Source organism: Protopterus annectens, chromosome 17.part0, assembly GCF_019279795.1.
Source record: "Protopterus annectens isolate FY-2018-M chromosome 17.part0, PAN1.0, whole genome shotgun sequence".
Lineage (NCBI taxonomy): Eukaryota > Metazoa > Chordata > Ceratodontiformes > Protopteridae > Protopterus > Protopterus annectens.
In genome coordinates, this window is record NC_056751.1 from 151480749 (window position 1) to 151501485 (window position 20737).

Here is a 20737-nt window from a genome sequence, read left to right on the forward strand (position 1 = left end):
TTCTTACAGGTACAGCCTCCAAGATTTAGCAGGCAGTGGCCTACAAAGAATTGGTCCTTTCCAGTGTCAGATAGGCCACAGAGGCAGATACAGACGTCCCAGAAGCAGATCCCAACCCCAAGGCTCATACAGGTCTAAACAATGAGGTACTTCTACCTCCAAAAGCAGAGAAGACAAATCACAGCCATACAGGAAACAGTCCCAATGACTTTCCCCTGCCTGCGCCAAGCACTTATCTTCTGACAGCACCTTTAGGGGGAAAACTAGCACTTTTTTCTCAAAATTGGCACGTAATAACCCAGGACAAATGGGTCTTGGATATAGTGTCACAAGGCTACAGGTTTCATTTTCACACCATGCCAAGGGCAAACGGTTTGCCAGACCTGCCAAAATATCAATGGGCAGAGGCACAAAAGCAAGTGTCATCCCTCATGGACATGAGGGCCATTCAGTAAGTACCACAGCAAGAGCAGGGACAAGGATTTTACTTGACTGTTCTTGGTGCCCAGAAAGGACAAAGCCTGGAGACCAACACTGGACCTATCTATTCTAAACACATATCTGGATATTCCAAGATTCAAAATGTTGACTCTGCAGCAGCTTCTGCCCATGCTGGGCAAGAAGGCCTGGCTTGTGACTTTAGACCTAAAAGAGGCATACCTGCATGCCTCAATCAGTCAATCATGCAGAAGATACTTCAGATTCATAGCTGGCTCAATGCACTGCCAATTCTCTGCACTGCCCTTTGGCTTATCTACTGTGCCCAGGGTCTTCACAAAATGCCTGGCTCCAGTAATTGCATTTTCAAGACAGAGGAATACCAATATATCCTCACTTGGATGACTACCTTATTCAAGCAGAGAACAAGGATCTTCTACTGTAGCATCTGGCGTTTGTAAAAAGATTACTAACATGCCTAGGGTACACAGTAAATGAAAATAAATCAAAACTAGTACCCCCTCAAGAGATATTTCTGGGTGCAAGCTTAAATACAACTGCCCAGATGGCTTATCTCACGCCAGACAAACAAAGGCAACTGACTACTTATTCAAAATGTTGGCAACAAAGACCCAGTTATCTGCAAGAAAAATTCTGCAGGCATTGAGCTTCATGGCATCCTGCATTCTGCTAATTCCGTATGCAAGACTGCATATGAGGAAACTTCAATGGTATCTAAAAAGTGTTTGGACTCAACATTGCCACAGCCTGGAAACAATACCCTCATTCCCTGCCTGCAACAGGGGTTTCGATGGTGGGCAAAGGCCTGTCACCACAACAAGGGGCAGCCATTTGCTTTACCTACAGCCAGGCAAATATTAACAGAAGATGCATCAGATTATGCCTGGGGGGGGGGGGGGGGGCACATGGCAGGAAAATGTATTCAGGTCACATGGTCCGTAAGCCAAATGCATCTACATAACCAAAAAGAGATGCTAGCTGTTCAGAATGCCCTGACAGCCTTCAAGGATTTAATTAATCCGGGGCAACTACTGATAAAGACGGACAATACTACAGTCATTGTGGTACATAAACAAGCAGGGAGGCACTCATTCCTTCCCCCTATGCAGGCTAGTCATGACTTTGTGGGACACAGCATTGACTTACCAAGTACATCTGCAGGCACAATTCCTACAAGGAAGATAAATACTCTGGCAGACGAACTAAGCAGAAACTTCATAGATCCCGAGTGGAAATTGGATCCGCAAGTCTTCGGCATGATAAGGAATTGGAGATGCCCGGACATAGATCTATTTGCCTCCCCTCACAACTGCCAACTACAGAGATTCTGCACAAGGACTTATCACAAGCAAGCATGGAAAGTGGATGCTCTATCTTTCAGCTGGAAAAACTTAACAGTATATGCCTTTCTGCCACTGCCTCTCCTCCCCAAGGTACTCCTAAAAGTCAGACAAGAGAAGCCAAAAATTATACTGATTGCCCCAGACTGGCCCCGCCAGCACTGGTACCCAATCCTAAGGAACTTGTCTCCATACCCAGCCTGGACATTACCTCACATTCCTCACTTACTGTCCCAACACAACAATCAGATCCTGCACAGCCAACTCAAGACCTTAAATCTGGCAGCATGGCGGATAATGTAGTCACTCAAAACATACCTCTCTCTAAAGCAGTGATGGATGTAATTTTGGAGGCCAGAAGGCCTAGTACCAGAAAATCTTATGCTAAAAAATGGAAGAGATTCTGTGCTTGGAACCAAGCACAAGGGATTGACACGACTGTACCAAATATTCCCCAGATTTTGCAATATTTAACTGAGATGCTGGACAAAGGCCTATCCTTTTCATCAATTAAGATTCATGCCTCTGCCTTTTCAGCTCATTACAATACAGAGCTACCTATTTTTTTCTCATCCTTTATTAAGGCAGTACCTCAGAGGAGCCAAAAACTTAAGGCCTCCAAGGAGATCACCAGTACCTGCATGGGACCTCAATTATGTCTTGGAAAAACTCACCCTGCCTCCTTTTGAGCCAGCCGCTACAGCTGATATGAAATTGTTTTCATGGAAAACAGCTCTGCTCCTAGCAATAACCTCTGCAAGATGAGTCTCAGAGCTACAGGCACTCATGGCTGTGGAACCATTTATCATTTTCCATCCAGATAGGGTTTCTCTGAGGACAAACCCGACATTTATGCCTAAGGTAGTGTCTAGTGTGGCCCTTAACCAAACTGTTAATCTGCCTCCCTTTTACCCTAACCCACAGAATAAGGGTGAGAGACTTCTGCATTCTTTGGACATAGCTGCGATTCTACTTGAACAAAACCAAAGCTTTCAGAAAGACTGAGCAATTACTAGTGGCATATGCTGCAGGATCAGAAGGAAAGGTTATCTCAAAGCAGACTATTTCAAAGTGGATAGATCACTGCATTCGTTTCTGCTATTCACAACATGACAAATCAGTGCTTAAGGGCATTAGGCCACATTCAACCAGAGCAGCAGCCACTTCAGCAGCCTTCCTCAGAGGAGTACCAACCAAAGACATTTTAGAGGCTGCAACCTGGAGTTCAGTCCACACTTTTACAAAGCACTATCACTTACCACTCTACTCTAAATCCAGGGCAGGCTTTGCCACTGCAGATGTTTATCGTGTTTCACTGTTGCAGTCATTACACTTGGGTTATCATGCTGGCAGGCTAGCCGCAGTCTGCCTGAATTCCAAAGTCCTGGTTCAGCGTCGGTTGCTGTCGCCTCTTCCCTGACGTCAGTGCACCAGGGGTATAAAAGATGCAGCCGACGCCATTTTCTTCAGTCTTTCTTGCCGTGCGGTGCCCGAAGCAAAAGCAGTTCGCAAGTGCCAGTCAGCCGACTCCTGAGATTTTTGAAATTGAATTTCAGATCCAAAGTCTTCAATAAAGCTAAGTACCCTGTTGGGGAACCTTTTTTCTTGCTCCAGACCGATGTCAGAAAAAGTTAACAATTGTGTTTCTTGTGGGAAGCAAATACCTCATATGGATTTTCATTCTTACTGTATTCCTTCCCTAGGCCCTGACCACGACGTTGCTAGTTGTTGGTTTTGTGCTCGATTTAACCAATGCACTATTAAGCGCCGGTACGATTTTGCATTTCATTACTTTGGCCGTAGGTTTAACTATATAATGCCGTCAGAACAGCCGATGACCAGAGTTCATAAAAAGCGCAAGGATAAAGAAAAGGACAGGCATCCGAGGTCCAAAACCGACAACGAAGCCTCTTCTAGGCCAGTTGCCGTTTTGCCGGTTCTCAGTGAGGTGCTTTCGCAGCCCTTGACACCCACTACCTCAGAGCCACAGGCTGCCTCCAACTCCCACATGGAGACAACTAGGCCTCTGGATACTCAAGGTATTGGGCCTTCGGAAACTAATCCCTCAGATGGGTCCAGAGCCGATGAGCAGGCATCGGCTTCTGAGGGTGATGTTCTTTGTCTCTCATTGCTGCAGTCATAACCTGTGGGTAGTCTGCTGTCCTCGGTCGGCCCGAATACCAAAGGGTTAGGCTGGCGTCGGTCATGGGCGCCCAGAGCTGACGTCAGTACGTAGTAGTACTTAAGCGCATGACCGACGCCATATTCCCAGTCTTTCTTGCCGCGTGGTCCGAAGCAGAAGCAGCGTTTGCAAGTGCCGTTCGGCGTTCTGAAATTTTCAGTTTTCGAGTTTCAGACCGAAGACCAAGTTGGGCTAAGTACCCGTTAGAAAATTTTTGTCTTTTCTTGCCTCAGTTAATCCGGATGTCAGAAAAAGTTAATAATTGTATTTCTTGTGGGAAACAGATACCAGATAGGGACTATCATTCTCTCTGTATTCCTTGCTTAGGGCCTGAGCACGACGTAGTCGGGTGTCGCTTTTGCGCTAGATTTAATAAGCGCACCATTAAACGCAGATTAGACTGTGCTAGGCTTGTTTTCGGTAAGCGGTGTAACTACTGCTAAAAAGCGAAAAGATAAACCTTTAATGTCTAAACCAGATGAGTTGTCTGTTACGGACGCCGGTTCTATGGAATCTACTGTTGAATCTGTGGATCCAGCCGAGGTCTCGGCTGAATCCCAGGGGGAACCTTTACTTTTACAGGAGTTGGCCTCTCAAGAGTTAGGTCAGGCCGAGGGTGCCTCTCAAGTTTCTGTGGTTCCATCCTTACAAAAGGTTATTAGGCCTTCTACTTCAGTCACTAAAGGCCCTGCTAAGGCTAGACCGGGTGTTTCTGGTACGGGACACAGCTCTGGTTCTTCGGGTTCTGTTCCTAAAAACATATGTTGAAAATGGCAGAGGATTTGATTACTTTGATCAGGGGTTCTATGCCCCCTCCAGAGAAGAGGCCTAGGGTGGAGGCAGATTTAGAGGGAATGGAGCATTCCTCAGATTACTCTGAGTCCTCAGCTGAGGATATTCAGGATTTTCCTCCCTATTCTGATTCGGATGCAGAGGATTCCTGTCCTTCTGCTTCACCTCCAGAGGATTTTTCCTTTTCTGAAACCTTGCATTCCATGAGGGAGCATTTCAAGTGGGAAGGTCAGGATTTTTCAGATTCTCGTAAGAGGCTTAGAGAATTTTTGTTTTTACCACAGCATAGACCTTTGGCTATTCCCCCTGTTTTAGATGTTGTTCAGGATGTTTTTTCTGAAGCTTCCCTTAATCCCGATTCTTTACCCCCTGCCCCTGTCAAGCCAGACAGGTATTACAGAGTTCCAGAGGCACATAAATATTTGTACAAGAGCCCTAGAGCTGATCCGGAAACTATTATTCAAGGGCCTAAGGGTGTCAGGGCTTCTGTGGTTACGAATCCAGTACCTTTGGATAAAGATTCTAGAGCATTTGATAGGTGGGGTAAAAAAGTGTACACCTCTTCTACGTTAGCTATGAGGGCTTTAAATTGCCAATTCCATATGCTGAAGTATCAGAACTTTCTGTTAGGTCAATTGAAAGCTAAGGTAGATGCTTTAGCTGAGGGTATAGAGTGTAAGGAATTGCAGGACTTGGTTCATGCTTCAGATCAAGTTGGTAAACATTCCTTGCAGTGTGGCTTCGATGCCCTTCAGGCTTCTTCCAGGGTGGCTGCTACTGGTTCAGTTATTCGTAGACATGCCTGGCTTAAGGATCAAAATTTGTCAGAGCATGTTAAAGCTCGGATTTTGGATGCTCCCCTTCAATCTGAAGTTCTTTTGGTTCCCCTGTGGAGTCAGTTTTGAAAAAGATGGAAGACAAAGCTAAGTCTATGCAGACAGTTAAGGAATTTTTGCAAGTGCAGCCCCCTACGTTTAGCAGGAATTGGCCTGCAAGAGGATGGTCTTACCCTTCTTCGGATTTTCAGTCTAAGGGCAGGTCTCGACGTGGTAGGGGCAGGGCTCACGCTCAGGGTTCTTTCAGACCTAGGACTTGGAGTTCTCCTGCACAATCTTCTGGTGAGGGCAGGGGTCAGCCTTTTCGGAAACAGACCCAATGACCTGTATCTTCAGCTGCCGGATCCTTCTCTACTGGCAGCTCCTCTAGGAGGAAAGTTGGCACTTTTCTAACAAAATTGGCATTTGGTCACCCAAGACAAATGGGTGTTGGACATAATAAATCAAGGCTACAAGTTTTATTTTCACACTTTTCCCCCTTTCAAAGGCATGCCAGATGTACCTCCTCAGCAAAGGATGGAGGCTCAGGATCAAATTTCTTTGCTTTTACAGATGGGGGCAATCCAGGTGGTACCTTCGTCAAAAGAAGGCCTAGGGTTTTATTCTCGTCTATTCCTAGTGCCCAAGAAAGGAAACACTTGGAGGCCAATTCTGGATTTGTCCATTCTCAATACATACCTAGACATTCCAAAGTTCAAGATGTTAACATTACAACAACTTCTGCCTCTGCTAGGAAAAGAGCACTGGATGGTAACTCTGGATCTCAAAGAAGCCTATCTTCACATTCCTATCAGGCCCAGCTGCAGGAGATTCCTGCGTTTTCGGGCTGGTACTTCTCATTATCAGTTCTCTGCATTGCCCTTTGGTTTATCTACTGCGCCCAGGGTGTTCACAAAGGTTCTGGCTCCTGTAATAGCTTACTTGAGACTGAGGGGAATACAAATTTATCCTTATCTGGACGACTGCTTGATTCTTGCTCAAGACAAAGACAAGTTACTTCAACAGCTACAGTATGTGATGGCAGTTTTAAGGTGCCTAGGGTATTCTGTGAACGAAACAAAGTCCAGTCTAGTACCCTCTCAGGACATGTGCTTTCTGGGTGTGAGACTGAATACAGCCTCTCAGATGGCTTTTCTGACCCCGGACAAACAAAGAACTCTTCACCTCTACTTCCAGCAATTATCAGTACGGTCCAGGCTGACTGCAAGGACAGTCCTTCAAGCCTTGGGGTTCATGGCATCTTGCATTCTGGTACTTCCCAATGCCAAACTGCATATGAGGAAGCTACAATGGTATCTCAAAAGTGTATGGACTCAACACTGCCACGATTTGGACACTGTCATTCCGATAATACCGTGCATCCAGAAGGAATTCTTGTGGTGGGCACAGGAATGTCACCTAAACAAGGGACTCTCTGTGACCCGACCAGAGGCGAGTCAGATCTTAACGATGGATGCCTCAGACCTGGCTTGGGGAGCACACTTCAATGGGAAATGGATTCAAGACACGTGGCCTCCCAAATTACAGCATTTGCATATCAACATGAAGGAGATGTTAGCAGTCCAGTTTGCCCTGATGGCTTTCAAGGGCCTACTTCAACCAGGACAGGTATTAATTCAAACAGACAGCACTACAGTCATGTGGTACATCAACAAGCAGGGGGGGGGGACCCATTCTTACCCTCTTTGCAGACAAGCTATGATATTGTGAGAGACTGCTCTGGGGTTGCACATCACTCTTCAAGCACGGTTTCTGCCAGGAGCACAGAACTCCCTAGCAGATGTATTGAGCAGACAAATTGTGGATCCCCACGAGTGGAAATTGGATCCTCAGGTATTTCAACAGTTGACAGTGGCTTGGGGAACTCCAGACATAGATCTGTTAGCTTCTCCTCTAAATTTCCAACTACCAAAATTTTGCACAAGGATGTTTCACCCAAAAGCTTGGAAAGTGGACGCTCTATCTTTCAGTTGGAACAACCTTCACATCTATGCTTTTCCTCCTCTGCCTCTCCTTACCAAGGTACTCTTGAAAGTCAGGAAGGACAAGCCTTACATGATTTTAATAGCACCAGATTGGCCACGTCAGCACTGGTATCCTCTGCTGAGGAGTTTAATTCAGGAGCCTCCTTGGCCTTTACCACAGCTTCCTCATTTGTTGTCCCAGTCAAGCAGTCATTTGCTCAATGTCAGGGTGCAGTCCCTGCATCTAACAGCCTGGTGTATTCTGTTTTAGAGCCTGTGGGTTCTCAGCTTCCCCAGCAGGTTTTGGATGTCATTTTGGAAGCTAGGCGGCCTAGCACTAGAAAAGTTTATGCTGATAAATGGAAGAGATTTTTTCTTTGGAGCACAGCAAAGGATTTTGATGTCTCGGTACCTAATTTGAGTTGTACACTGCAGTACCTTACTGAATTACTGGACAAGGGTTTGTCGTTTTCCTCTGTGAAGGTTCATGCTGCAGCCATTTCTGCTCACTATGACTGTGACCCTCCTTTATTTTCTCACCCTTTGTTTAAGCAATTTCTTAGAGGGGCAAAAAATATAAGACCCCAATGAGAGCTCCTACTCCTTCCTGGGATCTCAATTTTGTGTTGGAGAAGCTTACTTTGCCTCCTTTTGAACCTGCAGCTACGTCTGAATTGAAGTTTTTGTCTTGGAAGTCTGCCTTTTTGTTGGCCATTACTTCTGCCAGAAGGGTATCTGAATTGCAGGCTCTCATGGCAGTTGAACCCTTTCTAATATTCCATAAGGATAGAGTTTCTTTGCGTACTAACCCTACTTTCATGCCAAAAGTGATTTCTAATGTGGCCTTGAACCAGTCTATCCATTTGCCTACCTTTTATGCTGATCCCCAAAATAAGGGGGAAAAATCTTGCATTCTTTGGATATACACAGGCAGTTACATTATTATTTGAGCAGAACTAAGGAGTTCAGACAGACTCAACAGTTATTTGTTACTTTTGCTTTGGGTTCACAAGGGAAAGCTGTTTCAAAGCAGACTATTTCAAAGTGGATTGGTAATTGCATTGCTTTTTGTTACTCATCATGGGAAGAATGTTCCTGCTGGGATTAGACCTCATTCCACTAGGGCTACGGCCACTTCTACTACTTTTTTGAGGGGTGTAGCTACTAAGGACTTTTTGGAAGCAGCTACTTGGAGTTCAGCTCATACTTTTACTAAGCATTATCATCTCCCTCTTTTCTCCAAGTCCAGGGCTGGGTTTGCCACTGCAGTCTTACAGGGCATGTTAGCAGCCCCTAATGCCTTTTAGTTTGCCAGCCTCCCTTTTCCTTTGCTTTGGGATTCTACCCACAGGTTATGACTGCAGCAATGTGAGACGAAGAACATAGTACAGTTTTGTACCTACCATAAATGTAGATGTTCGTGGATCCACATTGCTGCAGTCCTATTTTCCCTTCCTCCTTCCCCGCTTTGGTTTAGGGTTGTGGTTGTTATTATCACTTGGGGATAATTGTTATTTCTCTCCTTTATGGCTCTGGCCTTTTCTTTTTAAGGCCTTCTGACATCTGGGGCAAGAAAGACTGAGAATATGGCGTCGGTCATGCGCTTAAGTACTACTACGTACTGACGTCAGCTCCGGGCGCCCATGACCGATGCTAGCCTAACCCTTTGGTATTCGGGCCGACCGAGGACAGCGGACTACCCACAGGTTGTGACTGCAGCAATGTGGATCCTCGAACATCTACATTTATGGTAGGTACAAAACTGTACTTTTTCAGACCTACACAGCTTTATATCAAGCCAACTTCAGCATCGAAGACAAAGACTAAAACAGCTTTAAAGACAAGGAAACATGTACAGCATTCTCCAGGACAGACTTCCATGCCTAAGAAACAGATGCTCAAAATGGCCGAAGATCTAATTACTTTGATCAGGGGTTCCCATCCCCCTCCTGATAAGAGGCCTAGGCAAGACACTGAATATGATTCCTCTGATCAGGTTTCCATTTCCTCTGACTCCTCTTCAGAACAGGGATATTCTATTCCTCCCTGTGAGGATTCTGATGCTGAAGAATCTATTCCTTCAGCTTCTCCTCCTGAGGATTATTCCTTTGGGGAAACCCTGCATACCATGAGGGAGCATTTCCACTGGGAGAGTCAAGATTATTCAGAATCTAAGAAAAGGCTCAGAGATCTGCGTTTCCAGCACATCATGGAACCTGTCATTCCACTGGAACCGGAGCCGAGGGATACCAAGTCTTTGTGGGAAGGACTCACACACCTCAGCAATAACCCTTTATTGTCTCTGGATCTCCTGGGAGAAGTGGGATATGTCAATCTGGAAACCAACGGTGAGAACCTTAATGAATTTTATCCGCTCTTAAAAACTATAGAAGATAATCTGTATCAATTACAGAGATACGCGTGGCAGAGGTTACATTTACAAGCTTGCATTCATTTTAAAATAGTCCCCAGGGGTATGAGGGTGTTTTGTACGCCCACCTATGGGGACTCACATCCTGAATTACTTAAGTGATGGCAGGATCTCAATATAGAGTTGGGCTTTAAATATGCCCAATTAATGCTTGACTATTTTACACCGCTAGAGACAGAACTAAGAAATGTAACGGAGCATTTGTATCAACAACTGTTAGAGAGATTTAATTCAGAACATTGCCTTGACAAGATTAATCGTGTGTTTTCTCAAGTTAATATGTTTAGTGACAAATTAAAATCAACTAAACAGAAAAAACTGTTGCGCGATTATCAGGACTTTCAAAAAGGTCAAGTGTTTGTTTGGCCGAGATTCAATTCAGTGAACCAATCGAATTCTGTGACTACACCTGATATGCCTCCACCTTCATCTACACATAGAATTAAAGACAGTCGTATTGTTGCACCAGCTTTACCGGAGACGCCTGCATCAATGGCGCATAGAGACACTTATGCCACGGTCACAGCTGACAACAGTTTGGCTGAAGTTGTTCACACGGATACACCTCCTTCGAATCAAGAGGCTTTTTTCAATCAAGCGCCAATGAACACTACAGGAGCTATACCCAAACACAGCTCCAATGCGTTACCCTCACTTGTAAATTTTTTACCTTATCAGAAACGAACCCCTGCATATTCCAACAGGGGAAGATCACACAGCAGGGATTCACGGAAGAGAAAATATTCAGCGGAAACGTTTGTCCACAACAGAAGGAAGAAAATGTGACCTCAAGTTTGCTGTTTAATCTTTCTGATCTTGTGTTGGATGACACTATTGTACAGGTCCTAAATAGAGGTCTCAGTTTTATACCGGCCACCTAGGCTACTCTAACAGACACTTTATTTGACTTAAGAATGTTCTGTAGAAATCTATGCTTGAAACTAATTTTTAAAGAAACAGCATTTAAAGAATGGGGGCATGATTTTATAAGAAAGAAAAGCGTATTTGTTCCTGATATGCCTCTACATATAGAATGTTTCCTTAGAGCCTGTGAAAGTCAGTTTTATTCCTTGTTTACTAACATCAACAAGAAGGGCAGGTTTTATAACTTGACCCCAAAGGAATATTGTGCTCTTAATGAACTTAAACAAAATGTGCATGTAGTCGTCAAACCAGCTGATAAGGGGGGGGGGTAGTCCTTCTAAACACACAGGACTACGTTACTGGTATGATCCAGATGTTACAACATACAGATACATATACCCCTATATCCCAAGAAGAAGTCATCAAAATAGTTAAAATCGTTAAAGACGTCTTTTATGATCTTCTCATGTGCCGGCAAGTTAGCCAAGAAGCATATGAGTTTCTATATATTGAACATCCTGTTATCCCCACCATTAAAGGCATACCCAAGGTACATAAGGGCATACATCCAGTACCATTAAGACCCATAGTATCGGGAGATAGGTGGATTACAGCACATGCTTCACAACTGATTGAGAATATATTAAGACCGGTAGTGAACCAGTCACCCACCATACTCAAAGATACATATGATTTCTTGAATGACATTAAGGGATTGCAGTTGAATAAGAACCAGTCATATCTTCTTATTACTTTAGATGTCAAGGATCTATTTACTTCGATACCTAATGACATTGGAATGCAATACATAAATGAATTATTAGTCAAAGAAACTGATTTTTCAAAAGATAGAATTATATTGATAGATCAACTGTTAGAATTAGTGCTATTCAATAATGCCTTTATGTTTGGTGGTAGTATCTATTTACAGAAGTGGGGGGTGGCCATGGGCACCCCCTGCGCTAACACCTACGCCAACCTTGTAGTGTTATGGTGGGAGAAACTCTATCTCTTTACACATGAGAAGTTCAAGTTTGTTAAGCTTTATAGACGACGTTATAATTATTTGGGAAGGTAACAAGGAATTATTTGAAAGTTTTTTCCAATACTTAAACACCACTAGTACGTTTTTACGTTTCACCAAGGAAATTTCTAATCAAGAAATTCATTTCTTAGATGTCACAGTAAGGTTGACATGTGAAGGCATGTTAGACTCCACTCTATACAGGAAACCAACTTGGAAGAATTCCATGCTAAGTTTTGATAGCATGCACCCTCGCCACACGTTTCAAGCCATAGTTAAGAGCCAATATACTAGAATTAAGAGACTCTGCAGTAACATAGAAGATCTGAAAACAGAAGCACAGCTCTTAGATAAACTATTTGTAGATAGGGGGTATAGTCCCACCATGGTTTCCAATATAAAGTTCGACATCCTAGGAGACACTTTATCTATTCCAGTAGACAAAAAAGTTAAGGAATTCAAGAGCAAAGGAATGAGATTTAAAAATGATAAAAAAGACAGAAGTAACCTTATAGGCTATACTGTTGCTTACACCAGTGATATTAATAAGATTCAGCAGGTTATATACACCAATTGGCATATTCTCACATTAGACTCAGCTACCAGGAAATTAGTAGGGAAGAGTCCTTCTTTTATTTTTAAAAATTGTAGGAATTTAAAAAGAATTCTATGCAGAGATGTGAATGTCATTAAAGATCCACAAAGGATTCAGGCACACAACACCACAACCAAGGCCTTTGGTACCTACCCATGCCACAATTGCAATAGGTGTGGATACATCGCTAAGACACAGCATTTTATACACCCTAGTGGTCATTTTGTTTTTAAACCACGTTTTCGAGCAAGTTGTAACACCAGGAATCTGATATATTTGGCCACCTGCAACAAATGTGAAGCCTTCTATGTAGGACTAACTAAAAGAAGATTGCAGGAACGCATTTACAATCATCTTTATGATATACGAAAAGCTATAGACAGTAATGCGTTGGCCAAACATGTCATAGAATTTCCCACACACTCTTTTTCTTTTAGAGTGTTACAAATAGTGGCTCAAAACGAAAGAGGTGGGGATAAAGAGAATCAGTTGGCACTAGTAGAGCTTGAATGGATTTTTCGTCTAGGCGCACACATTGAACCTGGACTCAACAGTCAGGTATCTATAAAACCTCTGTTGATATCCAGGAAGTAATAGGTTAACTTTCATATTCCTCCGATAAATACATATATTCATATATCTTAATTTTCCTGGTTTGTTGCATTATGCATATATTAATAACAGAAGCTGCATTTATATGGAATTAAGTAAGCGTAACATCATCATTATTTGAAGTAAATACTTTACATTTTCTTAAATGAGTTACATACAATGCTTATTGGTCCTAACAAAAGTTTATATATGCACGATTTTGCTATTAGTTTTTTAGTGATGAGTTTCAAGCCTTTTATGGCTTGAGTCATTTTATATATATGCTTTATGCTGTGTGAAACTGAAAATGAACAAATGTCATATCAATTTAAGTCTATTAAAATATAGCTTATATACACAGGTTTAATATGGCATTGAATAGCAGTTTTACAAGAGTTTTTAATTTAGCATGATTATAAGTCTTAAATTAAATTGACATATTTATATGTATCTATATATTTTTATTCTTATTTTTATGTTTAATATGTGTTTTAGATTTATGTAAATACAAACACAATGCACTTTAAACGTCTATGAGAAAGTAACAGCAGCATTAGTTTGTGCCTATAGCCAACTAAATGCACTTTAATAGTTGAAACGTTTATTGTCTGAAGTGCTTAAATGTTTTTTAGCTTTTTGTATTGGTTGAATGTTAATTAATTAATTAATTAGATAATGAGCAGACTTTCCCGCCTTGGAGCGGTACTATAAAATCCTTGTACAAATTTAAATGTTTCATCTGAAGAAGCGTGGATGGTACCACGCGAAAGCGCTCATCACTTTATTTCCAATAAACCCGTTTGTTCCATTCGCAAGATTGTTTGTGGATTTGTTCCTGATACAACAGCTTTCTGCATCAATTGGATGTTTCGTATGTGCTTTGGTACTAAACTTTCTTTACATTGAAAAGGCTCAGAGACTTTCTTCTACTACCTCAGCACAGAACTCTTGCTATTCCACCTGTTCTAGACATTGTAGATGTATTTTCAGAGTCCGGACTGTCTCCTGACTCTTTACCTCCTGCACCTGTTAAGCCAGACAAATACTACAGGGTTCCAGATTCTCATAAATTTCTATACAAAAACCCTGCTGCTGACCCAGAAACTGTATCTCAGGGTCCCAAAAGGGTCAAGGCCTCTACTGCAAAAAGCCCTGTCCCCTCAGATAGGGATTCAAGAGCACTGGACAGATAGGGGAAAAAAAGTTTACACTTCTGCTACCTTGGCTGTAAGGGCTTTAAATTGTCAGTTTCATACGCTTAAATATCAGCAGTACTTAATGTCACCGTTAAAGCAGAAAATGTTGACAAATTCTGAATGCTCTGAGAACAAGGAAATGCAGGATTTATTGCATGCAGCTAAACAAATGGGAAAGCATACTTTGCAATGTGGTTTTGATTCACTGCAGGCCTCTTTCAAGGCCGCAGCTACATTAGAAGACATGCTTGGTTAAAGGAACAGAATCTGCCTGATCATGTTAAAGCAAAATTAATGGATGCTCCATTACAGCATGATACTTTGTTTGGTGTTAAGGCAGAAGAGGTGTTGAAGAAAATGGAGGATAAAGCTAAATCAATGCAGACAGTAAAGGATTTCTTACAGGTACAGCCACTCAGATTTAGCAGGAACTGGCCTTCTAAGAATTGGTCCTTTCCAGTGTCAGACAGGCCACAAAGAGGCAGATACAGACGCCGTAGAGGCAGACAACAGCCCCAGGGCTCATACAGGCCCAAACAGTGGGGTGCTTCTACCTCCAAAAGTGGAGAAGACAAATCACAGCCTTATAGGAAACAGTCCCAATGACTTCCCTCTGCCAATGCCAAGCACTTATCTTTTGGCAGCACCCTTTGGGGGAAAGCTAGCACTTTTTTCACAAAATTGGCACATGATCACCCAGGACAAATGGGTCTTAAATGTAGTCTCTCAGGGCTACAGGTTCCACTTTCACACCCTTCCAAAGGCAAAAGGTATGCCAGACCTGCCACACAATCAATGGGCAGAGGCACAAAAACAAGTTTCATCTCTCATGGACATGAGGGCTATTCAGCCAGTGCCACAACAAGAGCAGGGACAAGGATTTTACTCAAGACTTTTCTTAGTACCAAGAAAGGACAAAGCCTGGAGACCAATTCTGGACCTGCCTATTCTAAATACTTTTCTGGATGTTTCAAAATGTTGACTCTGCAGCAGCTTTTGCCCATGCTGGGCAAGAAGGCTTGACTTATAACTTTGGCCCTCAAAGAGGCATACCTGCATGTCCCAATCAGACAATCTTGCAGAAGATACTTCAGATTCATAGCTGGCTCAATGCACTACCAATTCTCTGCACTGCCCTTTGGCTTATCTACTACGCCCAGGGTCTTCACAAAATGCCTGACACCAGTAATTGTATTTTGCAGACAAAGAAGAATTCAAATATATCCCTACTTGGACGACTGCCTTATTCAAGCAGAGACCAAAGAGATTCTACTAAAGCATCTGGTGTTTGTGAAAAGATTACTAATTTGCCAAGGGTACACAGTAAACGAGAAGAAATCAAAGATAGTACCCTCTCGAGATAATATTCCTGGGTGCAAGCTTAAATACAACTGCCCAGATGGCTTATCTCACGCCAAACAAAGGCAACTCACTTCTTACTTTGAAAGCATGGCAACATAGACCCAGTTATCTGCAAGAAAAATTCTGCAGGCTGTGGGCTACATGGCATCCTGCATTCTACTAATTCCATATGCAAAACTGCATATGAGGCAACTACAATGGTACCTAAAAAGTATTTGGACTCAACATTGCCACAGCCTGGAAACATTAATTACTCTCATTCCTTGCCTGCAACAGGAGTTTCGATGGTAGGCACAGGCCTGTCACCACAACAAGGGACAGCCATTCACTTTACCCACAGCCAGGCAGACACTAACAACAGATTATGCCTGGGGGGCACACATGGCAGAAAAATGTATTCAGGGCGCATGGCCCACAAGCCAAATACATCTTCATATCAATCCAAAAGAGACGCTAGCTGTACAGAATGCCCTGACGGCCTTCAATGACCTACTTCATCCAGGACAACTGCTGATAAAGATGGACAATACTAGAGTCATGTGGTACATAAACAAGCAAGGAGGCACACATTCCTACCCCCTCTGCAGACAAGCCATGACTTTGTGGAACACAGCATTGACTTATCAAGTACAAGCACAATTCCTGCCAGGAAAGACAAATACTTTGGCAGACAAACTAAGCAGAAATCTCATTGATCCTCATGAGTGGAAACTAGATCCACAAACCTTCAGCATGATAACAGGGAAATGGGGATGCCCAGACATTGATCTATTTGCCTCCCCTCACAACTGCCAGCTACAGAGATTCTGCACTCGGACTTATTACAAACAAGCATGGAAAGTGGACGCCCTTTCATTCAGCTGGAAAGCCCTTACAGTATATGCCTTCCCTCCTCTGCCTCTCCTCTCCAAGGTACTCCTAAAGGTCAGACAAGAGAAGCCAAAAATGATCCTGATTGCCCCAGACTGGCCACGCCAGCACTGGTACCCAATCCTAAAGAGCTTGTCTCAAGGCCCAGCCTGGACATTACCTCAAATCCCTTATTTGCTGACCCAACAAAACAATCAGATCCTGCACACCCAACTCAGAACCCTAAATCTGGCTGCATGGCGGATAATGTAACCATTCAGAACACACCTCTCTCTAAAGCAGTTATGGATGTTATTTTGGGTGCCAGGAGGCCCAGCACCAGAAAATCTTATGCAGAAAAATGGAAGAGATTCTGTGCTTGGAATCAGGCACAAGGAATTGACACGCTTGTACCAAATATTCCTCAGATTTTACAATACCTGACTGAGATGCTGGACAAAGGCCTATCCTCATCAATTAATTTCCATGCCTCTGCCATTTCAGCTCATTACAGTACGGACCCACCTATTTTTTCTCATCCACTGCTAAGGTATTATCTCAGAGGGCCAAAAACATAAGACCTCCAAGGAGAGCTCCAATACCTGCATGGGGCCTCAATTTTGTCTTGGAAAAACTAACACTGCCTCCTTTTGAGCCAGCCATTACAGCTGAGATAAAATACTTATGGAAAACAGCTCTTCTCCTAGCAATAACTTCAGCAAGAAGAGTCTGAGTTACAGGCACTAATGGCTGTGGAACCTTTTATTATTTTTCATCCAGACAGGGTTTCTCTAAAGACAAACGCAACATTTATGCCTAAGGTAATGTCCAGTGTGGCTCTTAACCAAACCATACATTTGCCTACCTTTTATCCAAACCTGCAGAATAAGGGGGAGAGACTTCTACATTCTTTGGACATGCACAGACAGCTACGCTTTTACTTGGACAAAACTAAAGCTTTCAGGAAGACTGAGCAACTCTTAGTGGCATATGCTGCAGGATCACAAGGAAAAGCTATTTCAAAGCAGACTATTTCAAAAATGGATAGGCCACTGCATTTGTTTCTGCTATTCACAGCATGGCAAATCAGTGCCTAAGGCCATTAGGCCACATTCTACCAGAGCAGCAGCCACTTCAGCAGCCTTCCTTAGAGGAGTATCAACCAAGGACATTTTGGAGGCTGCAACCTGGACTTCAGTGCACACTTTTACAAAGCACTACCACTTACCTCTTTACTCTAAATCCAGAGCAGGCTTTGCCACTGCAGTTCTGCAGGTCCTCATAGCCTCTCCTAATTCTATTTAGGCCCAGCCACCGAACCTCAGCTTTGGGATTCAATGCAAGTGTAATGACTGCAACAGTGAAACACGATGAATATAGTACAGTTGTGTACCTACCATAAATGTAGATGTTCGAGTGTATTCACTGTTGCAGTCCAGGTTACCCTCCCATCATCCCCCTTTCATTGCTGGGACTTATCTGTACTTCTCTATTCTATACAACCTATGTGGTGTATTTGCTTGTAGATGAAGGTTATGTGCATGCTTTTTTATAATCAGAATTTTTTTGCCTACCCTTTTGGGGGCACCTGACATCTGGGGCAAGAAAAACTGAAGAAAATGGCATCGGCTGCATCTTTTATACCCCTGGCGCACTGACGTCAGGGAAGAGGCAACAGAAACCGAAGCCGGACCAGGACTTTGGAATTCAGACTGACTACGGGTAGCCTGCCAGCAGGATAACCCAAGTGTAATGACTGCAACAGTGAATACATTTGAACATCTACATTTATGGTAGGTACACAACTCTACTTTCTGCAGGGCCTCATAGCCGCTCCTAATCCTATTTAGCTCCAGCCTCCCAACCTTAGCTTTGGGATTCAACCCAATTGTAATGACTGCAACAGTGAAACACGATGAACATAGTACAATTGTCTACTTACCATAAATGTAGATGTTCAAATGTATTCACTGTTGCAGTCCAGGTTACCCTCCCACCATCCCCCTTATCTTTGCTGGAATTTATCTGTACTTCTCTATTCTATACAACCTATGTGGTGTATTTGCTTGTAGATGAAGGAAAAATTTACCTTGGTGCATGCATGCTTTATTGACATATTTTTAGCCTACCCTTTTGGGTGCACCTGACATCTGGGGCAAGAACAACTGAAAAAAATGGCGTCAGCTGCATCTTTTATACCCCTGGCGCACTGACGTCAGGGAGGAGGCGACAGCAACAGACGCCGGACCTAGACTTTGGAATTCAGGCCGACTTCAGGTAGCCTGCCAGCAGGATAACCCCAGTTGTAATGACTGCAACAGTGAATACACTCAAACATGTACATTTATGGTAAGTACACAACTGTACTATACCCGCTACTTTTGATTCGCAGGCCTCTACTGAGACCTATCGTGAGTCCGTTATGCCATGCGATACTTTAAGTATTGAACCCGCGGATGTCTCTACCTTAGATTGGTCTGGAGCCGCCGAGCAGGCACAGGCTTCTGAGGGTGTTTTCAGGCCTAAAGATTTGTATATTAAACTGATGCCATCTTTAAAACTAAGGCTAAAAACTACTACTATGTCTAAAAAACTGACACTTGGGCCACGTGTACAGACCGCAATGCCTAAAAAACAAATAATCAAAATGGCTGAGGATTTAATTACCTTGATCAGGGGTACTCATCCCCCTCCTGCTAAGAGGCCTAGGCAAGGCACTGGACTATGAATCTTCAGATCAGGTTTCTATTTCTTCTGATTCCTCTTCTGATCAGAAATTGTCTATTCCGACTTATGAGGACTCTGATGCAGAAGATTCCATCCCTTCTGCTTCTCCTCCTGAGGATTTTTCTTTTGGAGAAACTTTGCATACTTTAAGGGAACACTTTCACTGGGAGAGTCAGGATTTCTCAGAAACTAAAAAGAGGCTTTTAGGGATTTCCTTCTTCCTCAGCATAGGCCTTTGGCTATACCTCCTGTTCTAGACATTGTTGATGTTTTGCCAGAGTCCAGTATGACTCCCTGCCTCCGGCTCCTAGTAAGCCAGACAGATATTATAGGGTTCCTCACTCCCACAAATTCCTTTTTAAAAACCCTACTGCTGACCCTGAAACCATTTCTTATGGTCCCAAGGGCATTAAGGCTTCTACTGCTAAAAATCCTGCCCCTTCTGATAGAGATTCCAGGGCGCTGGATAGATGGGGTAAGAAGGTTTACACTTCTGCAACCTTGGCAATCAGGGCTTTAAACTGTCACTTTCATATGCTTAAATATCAAAAGCATGTCATGGGTTTACTTAAACAGAAAATTATGTTGATTTCTGACTGTGTGGAAAATAGAGTTGCAGGATTTATTGCATTCAGCTGAACAAGTTGGAAAGCATACTTTGCAATGTGGTTTTGATTTCCTTGGAGGCCTCTTGCAGGGCTGCTGTAACTGGATCTGTGATAAGAAGGCATGCTTAGGTCAAGGAGCAAAATCTGCCTGACCATGTTAAAGCAAATTGTTGGATGCTCCTTTACAACAGGGCAGTCTATTTGGTAATAAGGCTGAAGAAGTTTTGAAAAAGATGGTGGATAAAGCTAAATCTTTGCAAACTGTAAAAGATTTCCTACAAGTGCAGCCACCCAGGTTCAGTAGGCACTGGCCTACTAAGAACGGGTCCTTTCCAGTACCCACTAGAGCTGCTCAGGTCAAACCCAGATATTCCAAAGGCTCCAGGTTTCAGTCGCAAGGAACTTATAGAACAAAGCAATGGGGTGCCTCCACCTCCAAATCTGGAAGTGACAAGGCACCTTCCTATGGTAAAGTCTCAATGACTTTCCACTGCAATCACCAAGCACTTATCTTTTGGCCACCCCTTTGGGTGGAAAACTGGCACTTAGTGCATGAAACTGGCAACTGATTACCCAGGACAAATGGGTTTTAAATATAGTATCCCAGGGATACATATTTCATTTCCACGCTTTGCCTATCCCAAACAGATGGCCAGATCTGCCTCCAAATCAGTGGGCAGAGGCCAAGAAACAAGTTATGTCCCTCATGAATATGGGGGCTATTCAACCAGTACCAGAAAAGGGACAAGGTTTTTATTCAAGACTTTTCCTGGTACCCAGAAAAAAACAAATCACGGTGTCCAATTCTGGACTTAACCATTCTAAATACATTTCTGGACATTCCAAAATTCAAGATGCTGACTCTCCAACAGTTATTACCTATGCTAGGCAAGGATGCCTGGTTGGTAACTCTAGAC